The 14864-nt window shown below is 57.5% G+C and overlaps 1 long non-coding RNA gene and 2 pseudogenes across 2 annotated transcripts; all 3 read right to left on the bottom strand.

Annotated features, from left to right (window-relative positions):
* Positions 1-324: 324 nt before the first annotated feature.
* LOC109261910 (melanoma-associated antigen 9-like) lies at positions 325-2293 on the bottom strand (annotated as a pseudogene).
* Positions 2294-3447: 1154 nt separating this feature from the next.
* Positions 3448-4931, bottom strand: LOC109261839 (melanoma-associated antigen 10-like; annotated as a pseudogene).
* A 197-nt stretch (positions 4932-5128) lies between these two features.
* LOC128774632 (uncharacterized) lies at positions 5129-8519 on the bottom strand. Of its 2 annotated transcripts, none has more exons than XR_008419069.1 (4): positions 8223-8519; positions 5499-5601; positions 5226-5342; positions 5129-5162 (listed from the first exon to the last, which is right to left on the bottom strand). It is a non-coding gene; the product is annotated as an uncharacterized LOC128774632 (long non-coding RNA). The 2 variants fall into 2 exon arrangements; XR_008419070.1 differs by lacking the exon at positions 8223-8519 and adding an exon at positions 6490-6562.
* Between the last annotated feature and the right edge of the window lie 6345 nt (positions 8520-14864).

Genomic DNA, 14864 nt, shown 5'->3' with positions numbered 1-14864 from the left:
TTCAGTTTGTAGCCCCACTTTCATTCCTGCCACCCCCCAACACACACACACACACACACACACACACACACACACACTCACTTCCTGCTTTGGTCTCCTCCAAATGTTCCTGATGAGTTGGTTCTGCTCAGATAGGCACCACCAAGAGTCCTGTTTTCCTGCCCCCTATGTCAAACTGTCCTCAGAGTAGTGTCTCACTTGGTAGCACCCCTTTTATTCCTGCCCCTCCCCACTTCCCGCTTTGGTCTCTTGCAACTGTTCCTGCTGGTTAGTTGGTCCTGCTCAGATAGGCCCCAGCAAAGAGTCCTGTTGACTTGCCCCCAGGTCAAGGTGTCCTCAGAGTAGGGTCTCAGTTGGTAGGCCCCCTTTATTGCTTCCACTTGCTGCTTTGGTCTCTTCCAACTGTTCCTTTTGCTTAGATGGTCCGGCTCAGATAGCCCCCAAGAAAGAGTCCTATTTTCTTGCCCCAGGTCAAGGTGTCTTCAAAGTAGGGTTTCAGTGTTTAGTCCCCCTTTGTTCCCTTCCCCCTCTTCCCGCTGTGGTCTCCTCCAACTGTTCCTACTTCTTAGTTGGTCCTGCTCAGATAGACACGCACCAGTAGTCCTGGTTTCTTGCCACCGGGTCAAATTGTGTTCAGGATAGGGTCTCAGATGGTTGCCTTCCCTTTTATTCGTTTCCCCCACTTCCTGCATTGGTCTCTTCAAAATGTTAATGCTGGTTAGTTGCTCCGGCACAGATAGGCCCCAACAAAGAGTCCTTTTTTCTTGCCCCCAGGTTAAGTTCTACTCAGAGAATGGTTTCAGGTGGTTGCCCCCCTTTTATTCCTGCTGCCCCCCGCACAGTTCCTGCTTTGGTCTCTTCCTACTGGTCCTGCTGATTAGGTGTTCCTGCTCAGATAGGCCCCAACAAAGAGTCCTGTTCTCTTGCCCCCAGTTCAAGTTGCCCTCAGAGTAGTTTCTCAGTTGGTAGCCCCCCGTTTATTCCTACCCCCAACAAAGTTCCGCCTCGGTCTCTTCCACCTGCTCCTGCCGGTTAGTTGGTCCTCTTCAAATAGGCCACAACAATGAGTCCTTTTATCTTTCCCCCAGGTCAAGTGGTCCTCAGAGTAGGGTTCCAGTTGGTAGCCCCCGTTTTACTCCAGCCACCCCTCCCCAGCACACACTCCCATCTTTGGTCTCCACCAAATATTCCTGCTGGTTAGTTGGTCCTGCGCATTGAGGCCCGAGCAAAGAGTCCTGTTTTCTTGTCCTCTAGATCAAGTGGTCCTCAGAGTAGGATCCCAGTTGGTAGCCCCCCCACCCACTTTCTGCTTTGGTCTTTTCCAACTGTTCCATCTGGTTAGTTGGTCCTGCTCAGATAAGCCCCAAAAGAAAGTCCTGTTTTCTTGCCCCCAAGTCACGTTGTCCTCAGAGTTGGTTTTCAGTTGTTAGCTCCCCTTTTATTCATGGTGGCCACACACTTCCCACTTTGGTCTCTTCCAACTGATCCTGCTGGTTAGTTGGTGCTGCTCACGTATGCCCTGATAACGCGTCCTGATTTCTTGCCCCTAGGTCACGTTGTCATCAGAGTAGGTCTCAGTTGGTAGCCCGCACGTTCCACACCTCCTCCTCAGGGGCACAGTTGTTCTCCAGGAGGACCACCCCCAAGACCAGCACCAGGAGGCTGGCCGTGGGCATGCCCTGCCTACTGCTTAGCATCCCATCACATATCAGGCCAAGGATGGTGACCAGGAAGAAGGAGTGGTCTCTGGGGTCCACTTCCCTCACGTCAACACCAAAGACTAGCTGCAGATACTCGCAGGCTTGGTGGAAGATCACGGAGACGTGGTCCTGGTCATCTTGGCTGACCGCCGCCAGCATCTCCGCCTGTGTGGTCGGTCGGCTGCTGAGTGCGATACCTGAGGAGCAGGAATGCCACCAGGTCAGCCAGCTTCAGGCTGAATGCGTCTGGGAGCGAGGGCTGGGCTCCTCCTGGGTCCCCTCTGCTGCTGGACCCCTCCTCATCGGGGCTGCTGGGGTCCTCATCGGACTGGCTCCACGGAGCACCTGCCATGTCAGCGGGGGAGGGGCAGGCACTCGGAAGGCTCAGACTGACTCTGTTGAGGGGCCCAGGCTCCCTCTGTCCTCCTTCTGCATCCTCGCCAAGAATGGCCGCAGGACCCAGGCCCTGCCCTCTGCCCACTTGAGGTGTCCCAGCCGCCTCCCCCCGCCCACACACACACACACACACACACCCCGTGGCTGTGAGACTCCGCTGTGGAAGTCCGGCCCGACTTGTCCACCCAAATGCCCATCCTGCCCATGGCCCTTCACAGAAGGACGCGGGTGCCCGAACTCTGGCAGGTTCCTTCTGTGTGTCCTAGGGACCTGAGTCCTTCGGTCCTCCCCCCCATGTCCCCACCTGGACTCCCTAGCCCGGCCCGTGCCCCTGCCCTTTCTGACCTGGGATCCTGTCCCTCACCCCAAGGTCCTCAGCTCCCTCAAACCCCCGAGGTACAGTTGAGTGGACGCAGCCTGCGGCTGCCCTCTCCAGAAACCCCGGGGCCTCAGCGGGGCCTGAACGCCTCTACCCAGGGTGGGTGGGTGTAGTAGGCCCTACCGCTCTCCCTCAGGTCCAGACACCAGCTCCAGGAAGAGCCTGGGCCCGTCCCTCTGGGGCCCCGAGTCTACCACCCTTAGCCCCGCTGGGAGAAGGGCTCCGCCTGACCACCCTGCCGGGGTCTCTCGGGCTGCCGGCTGGACTGACCTGGATTCCGGGATGGGGGGCCGGCCGTGCTCCCTCACATGTCGACGTGCACGCCTTGCTGCCCGGCCGGGCCCCTTCTCTCTGCCGGCCCGAACCAGGCATCCCAGACCGAGGCCCCCACCTCTGTCACCATCCTTTCCGGGATCCTCACCTTGACTCTGACCGGCTCGGGCCGTGCCCCCGCCCTCTGCACAGCTGAGTCTGTGCGCCTCAGATCCAGGCTCTCGCTCCCCGACTTCCTGGAGACAGAGGCAGGGAGCCCACCGCAGCCACTGTCCCCTCCCCGCTACATTGTGATCAGCTGCCCGGAAGGCATCGCACTGAACCGAGATCCCAGGCCAGCCTGGCTCGGGCAGGGCATCTCCACTGCAGGGCTCCCCCCCCTGGAGCCCCACCGCCTCAGCCTTCTTTCATTTCTTCTGCTCCTCTTAGGGGACCTTTCCCTGCCTTCCCATGGGGACCGCAGCTGCTAGATAGTCACCTATGGGCGAGACGTGTCCTGCCTCTCCTAGTGTCCTCACTGCCAACACAGGGCCCTTCCGAGAGTGAGCAGAGCTCGGCGAATGTCCGGCCACAAATGTCCCAGTGAGCTGGGGACCTCTGCTCAGATCGGGTGTCTCCTCCTTTCTTGGAGACCCAAGCAAAGGCAGGCACACATCTCTATGTCCCTTGTCCAGAATGACAGACGACAAGGGACGAGAAGCAAGAACGAACATCTTTTACTTCTCCATGTCCTGAAACCATCCGTTTACTGCCAAGGTCTTCACGTTTGCAAGACATCCCTGTCTGTGCCCAGCCCAGGCACCGCGATTCCCTTCTGGATCCCGAACGAGGACGGAAGGGTTCCCAGCTCGTTGCACCAAACGGCAAAACTCTGACTCTCGAACACCTGTGGCGTGGGTGCCACTCCCACGCTGAGCCCGAAGCTCACGAAACCTTCTGTGACAAGGAACAACATCTGAAAACTTCCTCGAGGAAACAAAGATCGATTTCCGAGGCCACGTAGACAGAGAACAAGAACCCACCCAAACGTGCTCTTGGCCCCGCTTTCCCCCAAGCCGCCCTGGCCCTCCACTACTCACAACGCCCAGCGCCCGCTCTGCTCGCACTCGCAGGCGAGAAGTGGCCTGGCTTCGTGCCCCGCAGGAGAAGCTGCTCGACCCCAGGCGGGAACGGGCCCGGCTGCCCCTCGGGCTCAGGCCCGCTCTTCCTCATGGCTCACAGCCTCTTCGGACAGACACGGAGACCCCGGGCTGCCTGCTGTTGACCGCGAGGATGTGCTGCAGCACTTGCACGCCGCTGGTTTCTGCGTGGGCCCTGGGACCCCACAGGAACTCGTAGCGTGCGGGCTCGCTGCCGGGCACCTGCCGGTACTCCAGGTACCCTTCCTGCACCCAGACTTCGGTCAGCAGCTCCCTGGGCTCCCCATAGAATACGTGCTCCCTGCCGGCATACACCCCCATGACCCCCAGCGCTTCCCACACCGCCTCCTCAGGGGCACGGTCGTCCTCCAGGAGGATCACCCACAGGACCAGCACCAGGAGGCTGGTCTTGGGCATGCCGTCCCTACCACTCGGCGTCCCATCGCAGCTGAGGCCCAGGATGCTGACCAGGACGTAGGAGTGCTCGCGGGGGTCCACTTCCTTCACGTCGACTCCAAAGACCAGCTGCAGATACTCGCAGGCTCGGCGGAAGATCACGGGGAAGCGGTCCCGGTCATCTCGGCTGACCGCCGCCAGCATCTCCGCCCGTGTGGTCGGCTGCTTGGTGCGATACTTGAGGAGCAGCAGCAGCACCAGGCCGGCCACCTTCACGCGGAGCGCATCTGGGAGCGAGGCCTGGGCCCCTGCCGGGGCCCCCCAGGTGCTCGACCCCTCCTCATCGGGGCTGCTGGAGCCCTGGTGGGACTGGCTCCCCGGAGCGCCTGCCATGGCACTGGGGGAGGGGCAGGTGCTCCGAGGGCTCTGGGGAGGACTCGGGGACCGGGCAGCAGCAGATCCCTCCTCCAGGGGGACCAGAATGAGGACAGAGCAGGAGGAGGACAGGGAGGAAGAGGAGGAGGAGGAGGAGGAGGGAGACGGGCCCCCCCTCTCCTCCTCCTCTGCTTTCTCCTCCTCCAACTCCACCTCCTCCTCTAACTCCACCTCCTCCTCCAACTCCTCTTCCTCCGACTCTACCTCCTCCACCTCCAACTCCACCTCCAACTCCACCTCCAACTCCTCCTCCTCCAACTCCTCTTCCTCCGACTCCACGTCCTCCACCTCCACCTCCACCTCCACTTCTTCCACCTCCTCCTCCTCCACCTTCAACTCCACCTCCTCCACCTCCAACTCCACCTCCTCCACCTCCAACTCCACCTCCTCCACCTCCTCCTCCACCTCCTCCACCTCCTCCTTCTTCAACTCCACCTCCTCCACCTCCTCCTCCACCTCCTCCACCTCCTCCTCCACCTCCTCCACCTCCTCCTTCTTCAACTCCACCTCCTTGTCCTCAGGCTCTGGCAGCGGTGCATCCCATGGCAGCGGGACCTCTCTTGGCTCCTCCTTAAGCTTGCAGAGCGCACCCCTCTCACCCAGGGGCATGATGGTCGCGAGACCCTGAAGACAGATGAGGGGTGGCTCCTCAGGGGGAGGCCCAGCCCACAGAGCCCGAGCTCCCAGGCCTGAGAGCGGGGCCGCGTGGGGGTTGGGGGCCGAGGGGTCCCCTCTGGGGTGGGATGGGCGAGCCCCCGGCCCCACGCGCGGAGCACGCACCTCGCCTGGACAACCGACTGGCACGCGGCCGCGCCTCCTCTGCTCTGTGACCTCGGGACTCCTGCCTCAGACCAAGGCCTCAACTCCAGAGCTCTCCGAGCCCCTGGAAGACGGAGGGAGGGAGGGAGAGACGGAGGGAGGGAGGGAGGGAGGGAGGGAGTGACGGAGGGAGGGACGGAGGGGGCGCCTCAGGGTCTCAGGGTGGGTGCAGACCGCGTGCACCGCCCCGGGCCCCCACCCCCCACTGCGGCCAGGAGGTTCTGGCCAGGACTCTGGGCGCCCCCCCACCCCGGGAGCCCCCACCCCATCCAGCCTGGACCTGCCCCTTCTGGGCCTCCGCTGACAGCCAGAGCGGACCCGAGCGGCAGGGCAGGCCTCCTGGGCCCTACGTAGGTGTCCTGGGCTGGGAGGCAGCGCCTCCTCTCTCCCCTGCACCCCGGCCAGGGCCCGGGATCCTGCCTCGGCTGACCGGGGTCCAGCCCCGCACACCAAGGCCCTCCCCTCGCCCAGACCCACCGCGGGGGCGGCTTTCCGATGGCGGCCCCGGGGCTGGGGTCCAAGGGGCCTCCGGCCGTCCTCCCGCACGGCTCTCCCGGGGAGCCCCGGGCCCGCTGCCTCCCACCAGAGCCCTCCCGGCCCGGCGAGGTCCGGGCCAAGGCGGCTGGCGTCGCACGAGGCGACCAAGTCCGGGGAGGCCCGGGGCCGATGGCAGGGGCTCACATGGGTTCCTTGGGGTCCCTCAGCCCTGTCCTCTCGTCCCCATCCGGACTCCCTGGGCGGCCTGGGCCTCGGGCTCTGCCGCCTGACGCCGGCTCCTCGCGCGCAACCAGCTCTCGGTCGGGCTGGGACCCAGAGCCCGAGGCCGCCCACGCCTCACGCCCTGGTCACAGTCGTCGTGGCCGCGCCACCCTGCGGCCTCCACCGCCGCCCCCACCGCCGGACTCATTCCCCTCTGGGTCCCGGCTCCCTCGCTCCTCCCTCTGGGCCTCACCTCGAAGCCCACGAGGCTCGGCGCCCTTCCCGCGCCCGACGGGCTTCGAGGCGCAGGCCGGAAGACGCCGACGACGCCGAGGCCCCCTCGCCCCGCCCCGCCCCGCCCCGCGCCGCCCCGCCAGTCTCTTGAGACCCGGATGCGGAAGTCCAGACACCCCGCGGGGCCTCATTCCCACTAGGGGCTTCCCTAGGCTGCCGCTAGGGGTCGCCTTCCGGGCCGGGGCCTCCGTTCTGGGGGCCGGAGTCCCTCCCTCGGTGCTCCCTCCGTGGCCTCCTGCACCCCGGGGATGGCCTGGGCGCGTGGCCGCTGACGAAGGGAACTCGTGCCCCTCAGACCAGGGTCCGAAGGTCTCTGGGACGCACCGCCCAGGCTCAGTGACGGGGCGCCCGCCACCTCTGGCCACCCGATGCAGGGGCTCCCCGGGCCTGCGGCACGGACTGACTTCGTAGCTCTGGGCTGGGGTGGACCTGGTCTCCTGACAGCACCTGGGCCCTCCTCCCCTCTGCCCGCCGGAGCGGCTGCTCCCGACCGACAGCGGGTCCTCGGTTCTCCCCAGCTCACCCATCCGACCCCCACTCCCCGGTCCGGGTGATCCGAGACCCGGATGCCCAAGTCCAGCCTCGCCCAGTGTCCCCATCCCTCCCGGGGGCCTGCGCGGACTGACTCTGTTGTGGGGTCCTGGCTCCTTTGCCTGCAGATCCCTCTGCTCCTCATTAGGAATCGCCCCAGGCAGGACACGGGCCCTGCCCTCTTCAGAACTGAGGTGTCCCAGTGCTCCCCCCGCCCCCTGCGCCTCCTCCGGTGTCTCTGAGACCCGGCTGCGGAAGTCTGGCCCGACTCTCCTCCGCGAGTCCCCATGCCTCCCAAGGGCCCTTCTCAGAAGGCGTGAGGTCTTGAACTTTGGGACGTCCCCTCTGTCCTGGGGACCTGAGTCCCTCAGTCCTCCCTCTGACCCCCACCTGGACACCGTGGCCCCGTCCTGTGTCCCTGCCCTTTCCTGACCTAGGATCCTGTCCCTCACCCCAAGGTCCTCAGCTTCCTCAGATCCCCGAGGCACAGTTGAGTGGACGGGGCCTGCGGCCACCCTCTACAGGTAGCCCGGCACCGCGGCCCAGGCTGATCTCCTCCCCCCGGGGCGGGATGGGCCCTGCGGATCTCCATGAAGTCCCGACACCTGCTGCAGAAGAGCCTGGGCCCGTCCCCGCTATTATTCCTGCCACCCCGCCACACACACTTCCGACTTTTCTCTCTTCCAACCGTTCCTGCCGGTTACTTGGTCCTGCTCAGATAGGCCTGAACAAAGCCTCCTGTTTTCTTGCTCCTAGGACAAGTTGTCCTCAGAGGAGTGTCTCAGTTGGTAGCCTCCCTTCTATTCCTCCCCCCTCTCTTCTTGCTTTGGTCTCTTCTAGCTGTTCTTGCTGGTTGGTTGATTCTGCTCTGACAGGGCCCCAACAAAGTGTTCTATTTTCTTGACCCCATGTCAAGTTGTCCTCAGAGTATTGTTGCAGTTGGTAGCCCCCACCCCCCCGTTTATTCCTGCTGCACCGCCCCCCCCCCCCCCACACACACAGTTCTTGCTTTGGTCTCTTCCAACTGTAATCACTGGTTTGTTGGTCATGCTCAGATATGTCCCAACAAAGAGTTCTGTTGGCTTGTCCCCAACACAAGTTGTCCTCAGAGTAGGGACTCAGTTGGCAGCCCCCCTTTTACTCCTGCTCCCTCCCACTTACCGGTTTGGTCTCTTCCAACGATTCCTGATGTGTAGTTGGTCCTGCTCAACAGGCCCCTATAAAGAGTCCTGTTTTCTTGCCCCCTGGGTCAAGTAGTGTTCCGAGTAGGGTCTCAGTTACTAGGCCCCTTTCATTCCTACTCACCACACTTCCTGCTTTGGTCTCTTCCAACTCTTCCTGCTGGTTAGATGGTCCTACTCATACTGGCTCCAAAAGAGTCTTAATTTACTTGCCCGCTTTGTCAAGTTGTTCTCAGAGTATGGTCTCAGCTGGTAGCCCCCCTTTTATTCCTGCCCCCCAGTTCCTGCTTTGGCCTCTTCCAGCTGTTCCCACTGGTTAGTTGGTCCTACTCAGATTGGCCCCCAAAGAGTCCTATTATCTTGCCACCAGGTTAAGTTGTCCTCAGAATTGGGTCCCATTTGGCAGCCCCCCTCTTATCCCCCCCCCCCATTCCCGCTTGGTTCTCTTCCAAAGGCTCCTGCTGGTTATTTGCTCCTGCTCAGATAGGACCGAACAGTCTTGTTTTCTTACCATCTAGATCAAGTTGTCCCCAGAGTAGGGTCTTACTTGGTAGCCCCCCCTTTATTTTCCTGCCCTCCCACACTGTCTACTTTGGTCTCTTCCAACGGTTCCTGCTTGTTACTTGGTCCTGCTCAGATAGGGCCCAACAAAGAGTCCTATTTTCTTTCGCCCAGGTCAAGTGGTCATCAGAGTAGGGAGTCAGTTGGTGCCCCCCTCTTTTATTCCTATTGCCCACCCCACACTTCCTGCTTCGGTCTTTTCAACCTGTTCCTGCTGGTTAATTGGTCCTGCTCAGATAGGCCCCAACTACGAGTCCTATTTTTATTCCACTAGGTCAAGTTGACCTCAGAGTAGGATTTCAGGTGGTAGCCTAACCCCTTTTATTCCGGCCTCCCCCTTCCTGCTTTGGTCTCTTCCAACTGTTCCTATAGGTTAGTTTGTCCTGCTTGTATATGTCTCAACAAAGAATCCTATTTTCCTGCCCCTAGGACAAGTTGTCCTCATAGTTGTGTTTAATTTGGCACCCCCCTTTTGTACCTGCTGACCACCCCCCCCACACACACACACACTTCCTGGTTTGGTCTCTTTCAACCACTCCTGCTGGTTAGTTGGTCCTGTTCAGATAAGGCCCAACAAATATTCCTGTTTCCTTGGCCCAGGTCAAGTTGTCCTCAGAGTTGGGTTTAAGTTTTTAGCCCCCCTTTTATTGTTCCCCCCCCCCACACTTCTCACTTTGGTCTCTTTCATCTCTTCCTGCTGGTTAGTTGGCCCTGCTCAGATAGGCTGCACCATGATTCCTGTTTTCTTTCCCCCTAGGTCAAGTTGTCTCCAGAGTGGGGTCTTAGTTGGTAGCCCCCTTTTATTCCTGATCCACCCAGTTCCTGCTTTGGTATCTTCCAAGTGTTCCTGCTGGTTAATTGTTCCTTCTCAAGTAGGCTGCAAGAAAGAGTCCTAGTTTCATGCCCCTAGGTCACGTTGTTCTCAGCGTCTGGTTTAATTTGGTAGTCCCCTTTATATTCCTGCCACTCCTCCAAACACACTTCCTGATTTGGTCTCTTCCAACTGTTCCTGCTGGTTAGTTGGTCCAGCTCACATGGGCACGAACCAAGAGTCCTGTTTTCTTGCCCCCGAGGTCACGTTGTCCTCAGAGTAGGGTGTGTGTTGGTTGCCTCCCTTTTTTCCTGCCCCCCCCCACTTCCTGCTTTGGTCCATTCCAACTGCTCTATTGGTTACTTGGTCCTGCTCACATGGGCCACAAAAGGGAGTCCTGTTTTCTTGCCCCCAGGTCAAGTCATCCTCAGATTAGGGTCTCAGTTGGTAGCCCCCGTTTATACCTGCCCTGGCAAACTTCTTGCTTTGGTCTCTTCAACCACTCCTGGTGGCTAGTTGGTCCTGGTCAGATAGGCCCCAACTAAGAGCCCTGTTTACTTGCCCCAGTTCAAGTTGTCCTCAGAGTAGGGTCTTAGTTGGTAGCCCCCCTTTTACTCATGCCTCCCACACTTCCTGCTTTGGTGTCTTCCAGCTCTTCCTGCTGATTAGGTAGTACCGCTCAGATAGGCCAGAAGGAAGAGCCCTGGTTTCTTGCCCCCCAGGTCACGTTGTCCATAGAGTAGGATCTCAGTTGGTGTCCGCTTTTATTCCTGCCTCCCCAATTCCTGCTTTGATCTCGTCCAACTGTTCCTGCTCGTCAGTTGGTCCGACTCAGATAGGCCCCAATAAGAGTCATGTTTTCTTGCCTCGTCTGTCAAGTTGTCCACAGGGTAGCATCTCAATTTGTAGCCCCCCATTTGTTCCTGCCCCCCACCTTCCTGGTTTGGACCTTCCAAATTTTCCTGCTGGTTGGGTGGTCCTGCTCAGATAGGCCACAACAAAAAGTCTTATTTTCTTGCCACCAAGTCAACTTGTCCTCAGAGTAGGATTTCAGTTTGTAGTCCCCCTTTTATTCCCCCCCCACCCCACTTCCTGCTTTGCTCTCTTCCAACTGTTCCTGCTGGTTAGTTCGTCCTTATCAGATAGGTCCCAACAAAGAGCCCTGTTTTCTTGCCCCCTAGATCAAGTTTTCCTCAGAGTGCGGTCTCAGTTACTAGCCCCCCCTTTTATTCCTGCCCCCCACACTTCCTGCATTAGTCTCTTCCAAATGTTCCTGCTGGTTAGACATCAATCTCAGATAGGCCCCCCAAAAAATGTCCTGTTTTCTGGCCCCCAGAGTCAAGCTGTCCTCAGAGTATGGTCTCAGTTGGGAGCACCATTTTTATTGCTGCCCCCCCGACACTTCCCGCCTTGCACTGTTCCAACCCTTCCTGCTGGTTTAGTTGGTACTGCTCAGATAGGCCCCATCAAAGAAACCTATTTTCTGCCTCCTAGGTAAAGTTGTTTCCAGAGTAGGGTCTTAGTTGGTAGCACCCCTTTTATAGCCCCCCACCACCACTTCTCAATTTAGTCTCTTGCAACTGTTCCTTTATCCTGCTCAGATAGGCCCCAACAAAGAGTCCTATTTTCATGCCCCTAGGTCAAGCTGTCCTCAAAGTAGGGTTTAATTGGTAGCCCCCTTTTTATTCCTGCCACTGCCCCCCCCACACACACACACAGTTCCTGCTTTGTTCTCTTCCAACTCTTACTACTGGTTAGTCGGTACTGCTCAGATAGGCCCCAAAATAATCGTGTCTCCTTGCCCCCAGGTCAAGTTGTTCTCAGAGTTGGGTATAAGGTGGTAGCCCCCGCTTTTATTCCTGTACCTCACACACTTCCCTTCGTGGCCTCTTCCACCTTCTCCTGTTAGTTAGTTGCTCCTGCTCAGATAGGCCCCAAGAAAAAGTCCTGTTTTCTTACCCCCAGATTAACTTGCTGTCAGAGTACTGTCTCCGTTGGTAGCCCCCTTTTTATTCCTGTCCCACAACGCTTCTTGCTCTGGTCTCTTCCAACTGTTCCTGCTGGTGAGTGCGTCTTCTCAGATAGCCCCGAAGAAAGAGTCCCGTTTCTTGCCCCCAAGGTCAAGTTGTCCTCAGAGTAGGGTCTGACTTGGTTGCCCTGTTTTATGTCTGAACCCCCACACTTCTCGCTTTGGTCTCTTCCAACTCTTCCTGCTGATTAGTTGATCCTGCTCAGAGAGGCCCAGACCAAGTTTCCTGTTTGGTTGCCCCCCAGGTCCAGTTGTCCTCAGAGTAGGGTCTCAGTTGGTTGCCACCATTTTATTTCTTCCCCCCCAATTCCCACTTTGGCCTCTTCCAACTGTTCTTGTGAGTTAGTCGGTCCTGCTCAGATAGGCCCCCCAAAAGAGTCCTGATTTATTGCCCCCTAGGTCAAGTTGTCCTCAGAGTAGGATCTGAGTTGGTAGACCCCCTTTTATTCCTGCCCCCCCCACACACACTTCCCACATCGGTGTGCTCCAACTGTACCCGCTGGTTGGTTGGTCCTGCTCAGATAGGCCCCACCAAGAGTCCTGTTTTCTTGATCCCTAATTCAAATTGTCCCCAGGGTAGTGTCTCAGTTTGAAGCCCCCCTTTTATTCCCTCCCCCACCACTTCCCGCTTTGATCCCTACCAACTACTCCTGCTGCTTAGTTGGTACTTCTCAGATAGGCCCCAGTAAAGAGTCCTATTTTCCTGCTCCAGGTCACATTGTCCTCAGAGTAGGGTCTCAGTCCGTAGGCCCCTTTTAAGCCAACACCCCTCTTTGGTCTCTTCCAAATTCTCCTGCTGGTTAGTTGGTCCTGGTCAGATAGGCCCTAACAAAGAGTCCTGTTCTCTTGTTCCGGGTTGTCCTCAGAGGAGGGTGTAAATTGGTAGCCCCACTTTTATTGCTGTCCCCCCATTTCCCACTGTGGTCTGCTCCAACTGTTCCTGCTGGTTTGTCGGTCCTGCTTGGTCCTCAACAAAGAGTCCTGTTCTTGCCCTCGAGGTCAAGTTTTCCCCAGAGTATGGTCTCAGTTGGTAGCCTCCCGTTTTATTCCTTCCTCCCCACACTTTCTGCTTGGGTCTCTAACAACTGTTCCTGCTGGTTAGCTGGTCCTGCTTAGATAGGCCCCGCAAAAGACTCCTGTTTACTTGCCCCCAAGGTCATGTTGTCCTCAGAGTAGTGTGTCAGTTGGGAGCCCTCCTTTTATTAATGCCCCTCCCAACTGACACTTCCCACTTTGGTCTGTTCCAAGTGTTCCTGGCGGTGAGTTGTTCCCTTTCAGATAGGTCCCAACAAAGAGTCCTATTTTCTTGTCCCCAGGTCAAGGTGTCCTTAGAGTTGGATTTCAGTTGGTAGCCCCCCTTTTATTCCTGCACCCCACACACTTCCCTCCTTGGTCTCTTCCAACCTCTTCTGTTGGTTAGTTTGTCCTACTCATATAGGGCCCAACAAAGTGTCCTATTTTCTTGTCCCCTGGGTCAAGTTGTCCCCAGAGTAGGGTCTCATTTGTAGCGTCCTTTTCATTCCTGCCCCCCTCCAATTCCTGCTTTGATCTCTTCCAACTGTTCCTGCTGGTTAGTTGGTCCTGCTCAGATAGGCCCAAAGAATAAGTCATGTTTTCTTGCCCCCAGGTAAATTGTCCTCAGAGTTGGGTTTAAGTTCGTAGCCCACCTTGTTTCCTGCACCCCACACGCTTCCCTCCTTGGTCTCGTCCAACCACTCCTGTTGGTAAGTTTGTCCTGCTCATGTAGGGCCCAACAAAGAGTCCTATTTTCTCTCCCCTAGGTCATGTTGTCCCCAGAGTAGGTTCTCATTTGTAGCCTCCCTTTGTATTCCTGCTCCCCCCATTCCTGCTTTGTTCTCTCCCAACACTTCCTGCTGTTTAGTTGGTCCTGCTCAGATAGGCCCCAAGAATAAGTCATGTTTTCTTGCCCCAAAGTAAGTTGTCCTCAGAGTTGGGTTTAAGGTGGTAGCACCCCTTTTATTCATGCACCACACACAATTCCCTCCTTGGTTTCTTCCAAAATTCTCCTTGTGGTTACTTGGTCCTGCTCAGATACGCCCAAAGAAAGAGTCTTGTTTTCTTGCCCCCTAGGTCAGGTATTCCCCAGAGTAGGGTCTTACTTTGGTGCCCCCCCCCCGCTTTACTCCTGCCCACCCCCCCACTTCCTGCTTTGGTCTCTTCCAACTGTTCCGGGTGGATAGTTTGTCCTGCTTAGATAGGCCCCAACAAAAAGTGCTGTTTTCCTGCCCTCAAATCAAGTTGTCCTCAGAGTATGATTTCAGTTGGGAAGTCCCCCTTTTACTACTGCCACCCCCCGACACACACGTCCTGATTTGGTGTCTTTCAACTGTTCCTACTCGTTAGATGTTCCTTCTCAGGCCCCAACAATACTCCTGTTTTCTTGCCCCGAGTTCAAGTTGTCCTCAGAGTTGAGTTTCAGTTTGTATCCCCCCCCATTATTCCTGTTCCCCACATACTTCCCTCTTTGATCTGTTTCAACTGTTCCTGCTGGTTAGTTGGTCTTGCTCAGAGAGGCCCCACCAAGATTCCTGTTTTGTTTTGTTTTGTTTTGTTTTGCTCCCTAGGTCAAGTTGTCCCCAGGGTAGGGTCTCAGATGGTAGCCTCCCCTTTTATTTCTGCCCGCCCACACTTTCTGGTTTGGTCTCTTCCAACTGTTCCTGCTGGTTACTTGTTCTACCTAGATAGGCCTCAACAAAAAGTCCTATTTTCCTGCGGCCTAGATCAAGTTGTCACCAGAGGAGGGTCCTAGTTGGTAGCCTCCTCTTTGATTTCTGCCCCCCACCCACACACACACTTTCTGCTTGGGTCTCTTCCAAATGTTCCTGCTTGTTAGTTGGTCTTGCTCAGATAGGCCCCAACAAAAAATCCTGTTTTTTTTTGCGCCCAGGACAAGTTGTCCTCTGAGTTGGGGCTCAGTCGGTAGTACCCCCTTTTCTTCCAGCCCCCCACATACTTTCCGCTTTGGTCTCTTCCATCTGTTCCTGCTGGTTACTTGGTCCTGCTTATATGGCCCTCAACAAAGAGTCCTGTTTTCTTGCCTCCAGGTCAAGTTGTCCTCAGACTAGGGGTTTCAGTTGGTACCCCCCTTTTATTCCTGCTTCTCCCCCCCCCCCCACACACACACTTCCTGCTTTCGACTCTTCCTACTGTTCCTCCTGGTTAGTTGGTCCTGCTCAGATAGGCCCCAACAAAGAGTCATT

Source organism: Panthera pardus, unplaced genomic scaffold (assembly GCF_024362965.1).
Source record: "Panthera pardus isolate Hobbes unplaced genomic scaffold, ASM2436296v1 HiC_scaffold_346, whole genome shotgun sequence".
Classification (NCBI taxonomy): Eukaryota; Metazoa; Chordata; class Mammalia; order Carnivora; family Felidae; genus Panthera; species Panthera pardus.
Note: the sequence above shows the minus strand (reverse complement) of the source record. Positions and strands in the feature narration are given on the sequence as shown.